Here is a 13,088-nt window from a genome sequence, read left to right on the forward strand (position 1 = left end):
ATAAGTTTCTGCGGTAAGTAGGGTGATTTATTTAAATTTGGAATCTTTCTACACATCATCGAACATCACGATCAAACAACGTTGAAGTTCAGGTCGGTCCAGTTTTTCTGATGTTCCGCATCCAAGATAGACGTTTTCTTCCTAAACGCCGTTTTATTTCCAGCTTTCCTTTAATTATGAACTGGGAAACTCATATATTTTGTGCCTGAGAAGGTGACCTAAATATGCTGTTTTCCTAACTTCTATTATATATAGCAACTCTCGCTCACCACCTATTCTCTGCAGAACCTCATCATTCTTAATTCTAGTCATCCAGGGAATCTTGAGCATTATTCTGTAGCACCAAAGCTCGAACGTTTCTGGTTTATTGATCATGCCCGCCAGTACTCAACGTCATACAACAAATAACCCAGACGTAGCATTTTGCCATTCCCGGACATAGACTCAGATCCAAGTACGCGTCAGAGAGATGCCGCCTATAGCGCAGAAATCCTTGATGTGTTTGCTTAATCGTATTCCATATTTCGGTATCAGGGTTCGTGTCTCTTTCGATCCAAGCTTTACTTATAGTCAAATAAGTAATATTACCCAGAGCACATTACATTATTCAAAAATATGCTGATTGACTGATTAGGCAGGTTAACTCGTTGTGTGGATTATACACCTCATCCACTCGAAAACTTTATGCTAAATTAACATTTATCACATAAAATATAATCTGTATGTCTTTCATAGTGGGTTGTGTTTTGTTATGTACTAGTAGTGATTCCTTGCATATTTTAGGTCTTTATGATTTTGTTATAAGACCATATCCAAAACTAGTTTACCGCCGCAACTATTGGTTATAAAGTTTCCAATATTCTATTGTACAGTATTATGCATTACTAAGACTTCTGGTGTATCTCAATGTGTTTTGCTTAAATACTTCTTGATATGAAGAATAGCAGTTATCGTCATTGCTACTAAGCCTAAGTGCAAATTTACATTTTGAATTAATATAATAGCTATTAATTTATTTTTGGAAATTTACTTACACATTATTGATAATGATATTTACTTATTGATACCACGTGATTACTGCTTTTTTGAGTGGGTAAGAGAAAACTGGGATTGGGATTTACGACCCAGGCTTTTAGCCAACCAATGAGAGAGAGAGAGAGGGTCCCTTTTGTTTTTGTTAATAATGGGTTTTTTGCTATTAGGTCATATAATTTTATGCAGAACATTAATAACATAAATTTAATAAATTTTAACGATACTTACTAATATGAAAATCAAGAACGAAGGTTTTTGGATCGACCAAGAAAGTAACGAATCGCGAATTATAACAATAATAGACAAATTCGATGACCGACGATTCGGAAGAAAATGCCTAGTTAGAAACCAACGTCTGCGTTTTTGGATTCGGTTTGTCGAACTACTGTAAACATCCACGTAATACCATTCTCAAACAGCGTGGCCATATATTGATTAGCAATTCTCCGCGGAAGACCGCAAACTATCAAAACAAATAAGTTTTAACCAACCCAAGTTTAATTTACGGTTGAAACTATCGAACTAACTTTAAGACGAACATTTGTGTACTTGAAGTCATGTTAGATTATGTACTAATTTATGCTGCGATAAATTTGACGGGAATTTCGAACTTCCTGCTCATTACATGTTATATTAGTGTAATGCTTTATGTCTTCGGAGCCGCACGAAAGTGATTTAAGGAAAGCCTTGGAAGGCATATCCAGCGATGACACTTTACGATGTTTCGAATTTTATATTGCGTTATAATTTTTTAAACAAATTTATTTTCCACCCAAGGTATACATAATAGCGATGTTAGTAGCAAGCAAAGATGTGAACGAAATAAACTTTTAATCATAGTCAATGAAGCATCTCCTTTTCTAGTGATTTTCTTTCTAGAAAGAATAAATTTGTCAACCAGATGTAAGTGACGTTTAATATTTATTATTAATGTCAATTCAGTAAAAGGTTAGTTGGTTGGTTCAATCTTACTTTATATTTGTTGCCAATATTGATGTGGTGCCTAACTTTCACTTCATTTTGAAAATGCAACGTAAACACTAAACAAAATTTGCTTTGAACTTTAGGTGTAAAAGGATTTGCGTAGTCAGGGGTCCTGAGACTGAGAGGTAGACGAACAGGTAGTCGACCCACTGTTTAGTATTCAGTGTTAAAAATTAGAATTCTAGTTACTTCCCGGCAATTGTCGACAAAGTTCGCCCTTAAAAATGATTAGTGTTTCCAAACATGTTGCTGAGAAACAGATTAGTAAAACTAGCCTCTCCAAAAATGAGGATAAACGCGGCCTGATCAGGTCATCAAAGGAAAAAGAATAAAAAAAACTGTAATAAATGAAGATGAAAAGAGTACCAGCAGAAGAATAATACTGTCGTTTTTATTTAAAAATGAAATACCTACCTTATACAAAAGAATGTTTGGAATGTCTGGAATAAAATGACGTCGTTCATTGGCTTACTTTAAGTAAGAAATAATGTCGGAAAGATATGCGGAAAAAGCAGCTACTGGAGATTATAAATTTGTACGAAATTTGTTGTCGACGAAATCACTTCAAAACGGAATATAACTCCGTATCACTGTAAATTAAACTCCATAGAATTGGTATGAGGGTACGTAAAAGGAATAAGCATAATACTTCTCTTAAAATGAGGGACATTGAGCCCCTCTTGCAAGAGAAAATTGATTGAAATTGAAGAAAGAATGTGGGAAGGTGAACATGCACGAAAATACTTTCGAGCCACGTATTATTTCTCCGCACTTCAACGAATGTAGTTCATATGAGTACTCGGAACATGGTGAATAAAATTAACAAATGAAGTTGTCTTGTAAATAGTAGATTTTTCTAACTAATAATATTTATTACAATTTATTTATTTTCATATTATTCTTAGTTTTATACGGGTTTTTATTTACTTAATCTCTATTATTGTAATCAAATATAATTATAATAATATTCTTTCTATTGTACGCCAATGCGTGTGGCTTTAACTTAGAAGCGATTCGAGGTGTAGTCCTAAAAACTGAAATACGGAAAACAATCATTGAAATTTACGTTATAACCTTTAAGTTGTCCACCATATTTCATAAGTATAAGTATAAGGTTATGTTAAACGGAGTACTTCAAATATTATTTATTGAAGAAATAAACAATTTTTTGCTATACTTATTAACTAAACCATTGTCGTATTATTTAAAGACGGACCGTCGTCTTAGCTACATTTTCGGAAAACCTAATAATTTTATGTCTCGTAAAGAAAAAGTATTCGCGTTTCCCGTCAAAAACTACGAAAGCTTTCCACACACACACAGAAGAGAAATGTTGCGGAAACAAAAACACCAACTGAATTACGCAGTGACTTTTGTTCGCGAGATTCTAGGCGATATTTTATTCAACGCCCTCTTCTCATATTACATGATTAGTTTTTTGTTGCATAAGAAGTGAAGAGAGGCCGTTTTGGAAGTTTCACCCCGACCCCCGCAGCCACCCCCACTGACATAATTCATCTCTGGTCTGTTTTACCGCCATGCCACTGCGGACGTTGCGTATATATTTTATGCGAGCAGAATAGTCTCTCGTAGCTCTCGATATCTCACGTCTTGCTCAGATCTCGCCCGATGGTTTTGTTCCTCGGCATACATATTTATCATTTTTAGGCATGTGTATAGGAGCCTTCGTTTAGATGAATTTTGAGGGGCTTTTGATTGTGCGAGGCTTTTTTTTGTCGGTCAGTGAAATACTGTCTTTAGTGAAAAATTCCGGGTTATTGTTGCGGTAAGCGGGAGAAAGAAACACTAAATCATCTCGCGTTACAAGATATTGTTATTGAAGCTACAATAGCTTCGTTTATGCTAGCAATTTTTGACTAATCGCTGACTGCCGCGCATGCGCATATTGTGCATGTACCGGATGACCAGTTTATTACGTAGGAACATGAAACGGCAAAGAAACGAAAAAAACCTAAACATAAAAACATATTAGAAAAACTAATTTCTTTCATTTTATTATTTCCTTCCTAGCACATTTATTTCCAATTTTACACATTTTACACAAGTTGTATGAAGTGAGTTCCTTTGGAATTCACTTGTTTTGTATAAAGGGCGCCCAATTTTTAACTGTTACTAACAAAATTGTCATCTTAAATAGGACACCACGCGTTTTTCTGCAGTTACATTTTCTTTATAAAAAAATTGATTGTCCATGTCTACTGTTACACGAATTGGGGAAAACCCAACATAGAAATAGACATATTTTGAATTTTATATCAAACTTTTTTATATCAAACTTTTGTTATATATTTGAGGTTGATTTCTTTATTAAAATATAGGATAATCAAAAATGGACGTTAACAATCTAAGCAAAAGTCATTTTTTCAAATGGAAACAACCCGTTTTTATATTTTCTTGTATTTAGCATTAAAAAAGGGAGACTTTGTATTGTATAAGGTTGTCTACTTGCAAAAGTTGTAGACTTTCAAATAATGGTATTAAAAATTTTTTGCATTGTAAAAATGCTATGGCAGGAAACATGAACAAAAAACCGAAACAATCGAGCTTTACAGAAACGTTACTATTTTTGCTTGCCACCTAATTTAGTATTTTTTTATTTTTATTGTTCTTTTAATACAAAACAATGATCTTAATCCTATATAAAGCTTTTGGAGAAAATACTAACACTTAGCAAATAAAATTTACATTAACAATTTAAAAGAAAAAATAGTTTATAAAGTAATTTTTTCAAATTTTTAAAAAAGGCGACTTTGCATAAGGATGCCTATTTCAAAAAGATATTAAAAAGAGATTCGATTTTTCTGTAATATTTTTTAATGATAAAATTTCTTTAACATTAGTATAATATATATATATTATATATATTATAGAGGAAAATACAGTATTATTTAAGTCATAATTTATTCTTTCGCCAATAATGCAAATGAGAATTGCATTTATTAACATTTCTGCTTAACATTGAATTTTTAAACGTGCAATTAAAACGTAAAAGTTTCCATTTTTCGAGGTAATTTCCAATTCAGATTTCCATTCCATTGCTCACCGTTTCTTGTGATAATATAGGTGCTTTGAAGTTTTGCAATACTATTTTAAAGTTGTATTCAATATTCGGTACAATAATACTTGCTTTATTTAAACTTTGATTTTGTGTTTAGGCAGATAAGCACGCTTGTAATTACGATCAGTTTTAATTACAGATTTTTATCTTCAATCTTCGTAATTGAAATGTATAGAACGGCAACATATATAATACAGTGCAAAGTTTGCCTGAGGAATCGTAGATTAATCAAAAGTGCAACTAGGTACACTACAGATCAAATTGAATGTCTTCGATTATAGCCTAGGTATACTAAAATAAAATAAATAGGGTATACCTTCTTAGGATATGGAAAACATACTAGAAAAAGCTGACCCTAAAGAAGCAGTAGGTATTACGGTTCTAAGTGAATTAATGTTGTTTTTTTTTATTTTAAGTGCCAACTAGCAAATTAACAATATAAATTGTGTACGCAGAGAAATTTTTCATAATACATTTGCACGTCTTTTCTGCACCTCTGGTTAGTGTACATGAACAACCTTGATACATTGTAAGAAAACTTGCTCCCTACTAATTCTGATTGTTCACTGAGAATGACACATTGCTGACAGCGAATTTATTTCACTTACGATCAGAACGGCCAACGAATTCGTGTAAAACCAATATTCCAATACAGGGATTTTTTTCTCTTGTCGCTCCTTTGCAACGTTAATCTTATGCTCCTGTTTCATTTCGGTATTTCCCATATTGTCTCCATTCGGTAGAATGCAATTCTCAAAACAAATTGTACCTTGAGGCTATCTGTAAATTATTATTCTTGGAATTTCCGGTTATGTTCGCAGGTGGCAACAGTGCGGTAGATTAACTTTTGTAATTGCATTTCACGTGAATGAGAAATTCTCCTCTTCCGTGCAGAAATGTTAGCAAAGCGGTGCGTCATTTATCAGCATCGCGCGGATTCAAATTTTAATCGGTAGGTAATACTAAACCACGGTTAAAGTAAGCAGTTTTTCGTTGGCGGTGCTAATCCAGAAAAAGTTGGATGTTCATGTCGGGAGGTTGGTGGAATTAAGCCATTTCGTTGTCGTAGCGGCAAAATAACACAAAAACGGACAAATCACGAAAGGCAATCCGTTTGTTGCCGAACAAACACTGTGGTCCATCATCAACGTGATAAATATAACACATTTCCCTTGGATTTGGTTATTAAATTTATTAAAACCCGGCACATGAAGTAATTATTATTGTTAAAAATTTATATTGCAATTTTGCTATAAAATGTACAGGGGAGCCAATATTTGGCCACCTAAAACTTTACATGGGATTTAGAATGTCACCGTTCGGCAGTGTATTCATTTCTTTCTTTTCCCTTCAATTAAAAAAAACTTATCCAGTTATTATAAATATGATTGTATAGGGTAAACTTGCCTAAATCGTACTTGCGCGTAAATCGTACCACCTAAATTACTCAGAATTTATAAAACATACAGCGGCATCTGTCGGTGATTACTTGAGTTAGTGCTAAGCTAACCAGCTGTGATGCTCCGAAGCAGTGATTCCTGTGCGAGATGTAATTTTACTGATAAAAGTAAGTTTTTTTCAGTTTTCTTGTAAAATTTTAGCGTTTTTTGTAAGCGTTTTTTAAGAATTCTATAAACATAAAATTGTGAATCATACGGTTTTCAAAAATTGCATTTCTTTACAATTCATTTGGTGGTAGAATTAGTGCGCAGCGTTTTCTCATAACCTAAAAGCGTTAAGTGTATTTTGAAGAGGACTTTGAGCGTAAATCGTACTTTATTATACATCCTAATTCGTACCGGTACAAATTAGGAATACGAAATAAAATTGTTTTCATTTTGGTTTTAACCAATCAATTTCTGTTTATACATATTTGTTAAGTTTTTAATTTTATCATTTTATGAGAGGAAAAAATAAAAATATTTTTTTTTAGCACACAATAGCAAAACGACAATATAATAAATGGTCTATGCAAAATATGAATGCAGCAATACAAGATTTTAATAATGGGAAATTACGATTCAATGAAGTATGCAGGACATATGGTATTCCAAAACCGACCTTTCGACGTCATTTAAAAGGTCTAAATTCTCAGAAAAAAATAGGAAGACCAAGCGATTTGACGGAGCAAATGGAGACCGAATTGTTTCATCACATTTTGGATTTGGAGTCTAGATTCTTTGGGTTAACTATCACAGATTTAAGACATCTAGCATTTCAGTTGGCAGAAAAATACAAACTTCCGCACCGATTTAATAAGGTGCAAGAGTTAGCCGGTTGGAAATGGTATTACAAATTTATGAAAAACCACCCAGAAATTGCCTTAAGAATGCCTGAACCAACATCAATGGCACGATGTAAAGGATTTACCAAAAACATTGTATCAGAATTTTTCGACAAATACGAAAAGATTCTAGATGATTTCCAATTTGGACCTAACGAAATTTTTAACATGGATGAGACAGGTCTTAATACCGTTCATAAGCCTGCTAAAATATTAGCGTTAAAAGGAAAACATCAAGTAGGAGCAGTCACTAGCGGAGAACGTGGAATTAACACTACATGCGTTTGTTGCATGAATGCTAGTGGAGACTTTATTCCTCCAATGTTGATCTTCAAACGCAAAAGAATGACGGACATCCTTAAACGTGGTGGCCCGCCTAAAACGCTGTACACTTGTTCTGAGAGTGGATGGATTGTCGCTTCAATCTTTGTCGAATGGTTACAACATTTCATAAATCATTTAAAATGTGAAAAACAATTGAATCATAAAATTCTAATAATATTGGATGGACATAACACACATACTAAGAATCTAGAAGCCATAAACCTTGCTAGAGAATACGGTATCGTAATGTTTTCTTTGCCGGCGAACACATAACACACAAACTACAGCCTTTGGATAGATCATTCTATAAGTCATTAAAAACTAATTTTAACAAAGAATGTGCAGTTTGGATGAGAAATCACCCTGGTGAAACAATCAAACCATCAAACATATCTGAAATTTTGGGAGTTGCATATCCTAGATCGGTTTGTATGGACATCGCTATGAAAGGTTTTGAAATTTGTGGATTGTGGCCTTGCAACAGGTATCGAATACCAGATGAAGAATATGTCGTGCTCGATGAAAATGAAATGACCCAAACTGGTATGCAAATTTCGGATCCTGGTCCTTCCACAGCGAATGTTTCTACAAATGCACACGATCAAACTGACGCATCCATCCGCATGGTTATTGAGAATTTGTCACCAATATATCGACTTCCACCGCAAACATCTAAGAAAACAAGCAAGGCCGTAGTCCTTACTGCGAGTCCATATAAAAATATGTGGGAAAATAAATTATATGGACCAACAAAACCAAAGAAACGCTCTTTAATAGAAATGACTTCTAATACTTGGTATTGCATTTTATGCCGCAAAGATGAAGAAAAATCAATGATTCAATGCATCAAATGCAACATATGGGTGCACGACAACTGTGCAGGTGTAGGAAAAGCCACATATTCTTACACTTGCCAACATTGCATCAGAAGTACGATTTAGGAATAGTGCGGTACGAGTTAAGACACATGGTCTTAAATCGTACTTTTTTCATTATTTTCTAAATATTTTATTTTGAGTAGTAAAACAGGGTTTCTTTAAGTATTAACACTAATGCACTAAGCACTAATGTTTCTTCTATTAATAAAGTTTTAACAACCCAAATTTCATAGTGTCTGATGCATTTTTGAGAAATCTACAACAAGTTGTTCAAAACTGGTACGATTTGGGCAAGTTTACCCTGAATAGTTGTTAAATGAATTGTTTCTTATAATTTATTTTTGCAACATGATAATGTATATTTGTGCATATTTTGTAGAAATAAAAAATTAATCAGTAATTTGGTTTTCTTTACCTACTAAATATTTCCAAAGCGTTATCAAATACTTAAACATTTTCAATTTGAATAGAACACATATTTACATAAATTTTCTATTCTAAAATTTACTGTTGTCATTCCAGTTTAGATCGACTTCGCTCTTAGTGCTTTATAGATTTTTTTTAATCGGCCCTATTCTGCCAGTCTCTTGGCCAATGTAGGTAAAGAAAAATAATAAATAAGAAGACTCACAACTCTAACTTGTTTCTGTTACTACTTTGTAACGTATTAAAGAATCTGGTAAAATCTATACTATTGCAATATCCACAAAAAGGTTATTAATTTTGCCACTCTTTTTGCAAATCTCAATATAATAATATAATTTGAATGAAAGTCACTTATTTTGAAAAGAAACAAAAAATTCAGTAAACGAACTTGCAAAATTATTTTGAGGCCTATGGTCGCTTTCTGTTCCTAACGTCGATATTAGCAATAAAACAGGTAGTCGTTATGATAAAGAACACTTCAGCGCTGTAGTTAAACACTTGGAGCGCTAACATGAAACTCGCTGTAGGTAATTATGAGTGATAACAATCCAAGCGGAAGACGAAACGCAATCTAAACTAATAAATGAAAGTTAATTAAAAGGCAATAATGCCGACATTGTAATTTACAAATCTGCCATGTTGTTGTTACTGGCGGGACCACAGATTTGATTTGAAGACTGATTGGGATTCGCCTAAACTTGTTATGAAAATCCGAATAAAGCCGCAGGTGTTAAAACAGAAATTAGCATTCGGTTTGATGCAATAATTAACCTTTGCGAATTGCCAATTTGACAACACGCAAAATTTGTACTCGGCATTATGAGACTGCGTGTCACGTATAATCGTATGACAGTTTTCTACTGTCTCATTTATTAAGAATTGGTCAGCGAAATTACAAGTTTTCGCTTCTAGCTCCAAACTTTTCTAATTTACCAAAAACCCTGTTTTCCTTGTAGATTATTATCTTATATCGCTTTATTAATAGTGTACCTCCTAAATATATTCTATTACTATTTATTTCTGGTAACTTTTTAAATTTGACGATAAGAAAAATAAATTAGTGTAATACTGTATTTTAATGTTATATATATATATATATATATATATATATATATATATATATATATATATATATATATATATATATATATATATATATATATATATATATATATATATATATATATATATATATATATATATATATATATATATATGATGACACTATATTCCGGGATATCATCCGTTCGCTCGTTGAACTCCGACTGGAACTCTGCAGACGTTTCGCCAAAGAAGATCCAGCAGACCATCAGGTCAGCGAAGGACAAGAGGGGCTCACTTTCAGCTGCAGGAGTCTACCGCATTCCGTGTTCATGCGGAAAGGTCTACATCGGGACTACCAAGAGATCAATGGGAACGAGACTTAAGGATCATAAAGCAAGCTGCAGGCGAGGACATACAGAGAAGTCTGCAGTAGCTGAACACGCACTGGGCAGCGGGGAACACAGGATACACTTTGAGAGCTGTAAGTTACTAGCATCGGTCAACGGCTATCACAACAGACTAGTCAGGGAAGCCATTGAGATACAAAAACACCCACACAATTTCAACCGAAAGGAGGAGACCCTTAGACTCAACCAAATCTGGAACCCGATCCTTAGGAACCCCCGAGCAGTACCGATCGATATCCCGAGACCAACCGAAGCGGAACAAGCCCAGTCCACCACCAATCGGCATAAATACAACCTGCGCAGGAGAAATCGTCAGTCTACGTCCAACATCGGAGATGGAAGGACCTCTGAAGAAGCTCGCCACTCGTGCTAGCGAAACGTTAGGAAGTAATTCCAATCGACGACGGCCTTTAAACCCGAATCAAGATAATAGCTTATCAACGGGCCGCGAAAGCCTTAACCAATTTATCATCCATACCATACCATAGGAACACCAAAGCTTAAAAATTTCTGCCCACTTTTTTGCCAGTTTATTAATGCTACAAAGTAAACGGAACAAACAGTATGAGAAGGAGAGAAATTGTCTTGGTCGCCAATTTTTACACCAAAATAAGCGTGGTATACATTTTTCTACAAAAAAAGTTTTGCTACGACATAACTTCCACAGATATAACAAAAGTTATTTGGATTGATGACACAATGTCTTCTTTTCATATTTATACGTTCTAAAATTCTAGCAACACATAACAACGAAGACAACAGCCGCGAACACAGTACCACGACAACTAATATAACCAACCTGCAGCAGCAGCCGGTTGTATTGACGCTTTTGCGCCAACTCTGTTCCTTTGCAGATGCACCTAATATTATCCAGTATTATAGCAAAAATATATAGCAAAAAAGATAGCAAAAATATGGCATTTTTCGAGAAACAACCAAGAATATACAAATAAGCAAACAGCTTTCAAACATCAAAATCACTGTAGACCTGTGTAGTCGATTAATAAAATTCTACGACACGCGATCTCACACATCGTCGCGATTTATTCGAAACGTCACGCTTTCACAGCGATTATTAAAGCCGCGGCGCTTATAAAAACGGAATCAGCACGATTCAAACTGGATTATTGCTATTGCGGGAAACGCTGCTCCGAAATAAAGGAATCGTTCATCCCGAAATATGTGATGCGACGATACGAGGAAACAACACCCCTGGGTTTCACGGCGTAGTGGAAAATTGTTACACATCTGAAAAGCGGAACAAAGGTGTATTCCCGTAATCAAGATGTACCGATTGTCTACGCAAAATTACCGTGGGAAAAACAGGTGCATAAACTTTGGTGTTAGACCCTAATTTTCGCATAGTTTCGAATTTATGAAAAAGCGTCTTCTGTGGTCGGCCGGTCGTGATTTAGTTTGGAATTTAATTGACTACAGATCAGCAAGTTAGCTCGATCAGTTACCGCAGTTAAAAATAAAGTGAAAATTATTAAAAAAATATTTTTTGTGTTAGTAAACTACATACAGAAAACTATTTTTAAATTGTTTTAATGTAATTAAATTTAGTTTTTCAAAATTATTTTCGCTCCATTGTTTTTTAATTAGATTTATAATGTTATTTAGAATTACAATAAAATCCGTTAATAATGATTAAAATTAAAATTAATGATTTAGATCCACACTATGTTTTATGTTTCAGAGAAAATCGAGAAAAGTGAAAAGTCGTAATCATTTACCAATTAATTGATAGGTAGCGAACTTACGAAAAATTAATATGGGAAAAAATAGAAGCCTCAAAAACCATAGAAACTATAGCCCTAGAAAAAAATGGTGAGTACAAATATATGTCTGGTAAATTAAAAACTTTAAAGCTTTCAGCACGTTATTAGTGCACGTTGCAGGCCAAAAATTAGGAAATTAAAAGTTATTCATGTGGTTTAATTTTGCCTATTTATAATAATTGCCAAATGTGATTCTGTGGCGAAGATAATGAAAGATAAACCTTATATGTACGTTCATTTACAAATTAATAATCAAAAATTAATGTCCGGTTAAAAGTAGGGAAACACAATTTATAGTTTGTAACCCTGTAAATTTCGATTTCGATATATTACATTTGCAGAACGAAATCTAGTCAAATCATCCAACGCAGATATAATGCCTATAGATCCTAAAATAATGTTTTAAAGAAGTCGATTTCAAGATTTTTTAACATTTAATTTACACCTTGGCGCTAAGGCTAATGTTTTTTTGTTATTTTTAACATTTTTCTTAAATATTGTATTTTTTCTTACTCGGTGTGAATCTAGGCTCAAGGTTTCACGACGAAAGGTAAAATTCACAAAGACTTTATATATGTTTAATGCAATTATATTTGTTTACGCTCATTCTGAAATTTAAGTTGTTTGTGATATTTAGTACAGTACTTTCCTCTGATAATCCTTGGATAGCCATCCTGATTCTGATTTTACAAATACGAAGAGAAAATAAAACTGTTAAGGAGAACTAACTTTTCAGTTGTTAGTTGGTGTTAATAAAAATTAAGACTGTGTCATATTTATGATACAGTGTTGAGAAATAATCTGTACTACTATCATTTTTATGCATTTAGATACAAACGGAAATGG

At 33.6% G+C, this 13,088-nt stretch overlaps 1 protein-coding gene and 1 long non-coding RNA gene across 4 annotated transcripts in view; one reads left to right on the forward strand and one right to left on the reverse strand.

The window, feature by feature from the left end:
• LOC132697019 (uncharacterized) overlaps positions 1–13,088 on the reverse strand; it is a 286,016-nt gene that overhangs the window by 89,815 nt on the left and 183,113 nt on the right. The window lies entirely within an intron of this gene.
• LOC132697443 (uncharacterized) overlaps positions 11,607–13,088 on the forward strand; it is a 35,875-nt gene continuing 34,393 nt past the window's right edge. The window contains exons 1-2 of the long non-coding RNA XR_009618154.1: positions 11,607–11,787; positions 12,161–12,291. This is a non-coding gene — a long non-coding RNA (uncharacterized LOC132697443). The remainder of the gene's footprint in view (positions 11,788–12,160; positions 12,292–13,088) is intronic.

This window comes from Cylas formicarius, unplaced genomic scaffold (assembly GCF_029955315.1).
Source record: "Cylas formicarius isolate icCylForm1 unplaced genomic scaffold, icCylForm1.1 PGA_scaffold_1__22_contigs__length_36826433, whole genome shotgun sequence".
NCBI classification, from domain to species: domain Eukaryota; kingdom Metazoa; phylum Arthropoda; class Insecta; order Coleoptera; family Brentidae; genus Cylas; species Cylas formicarius.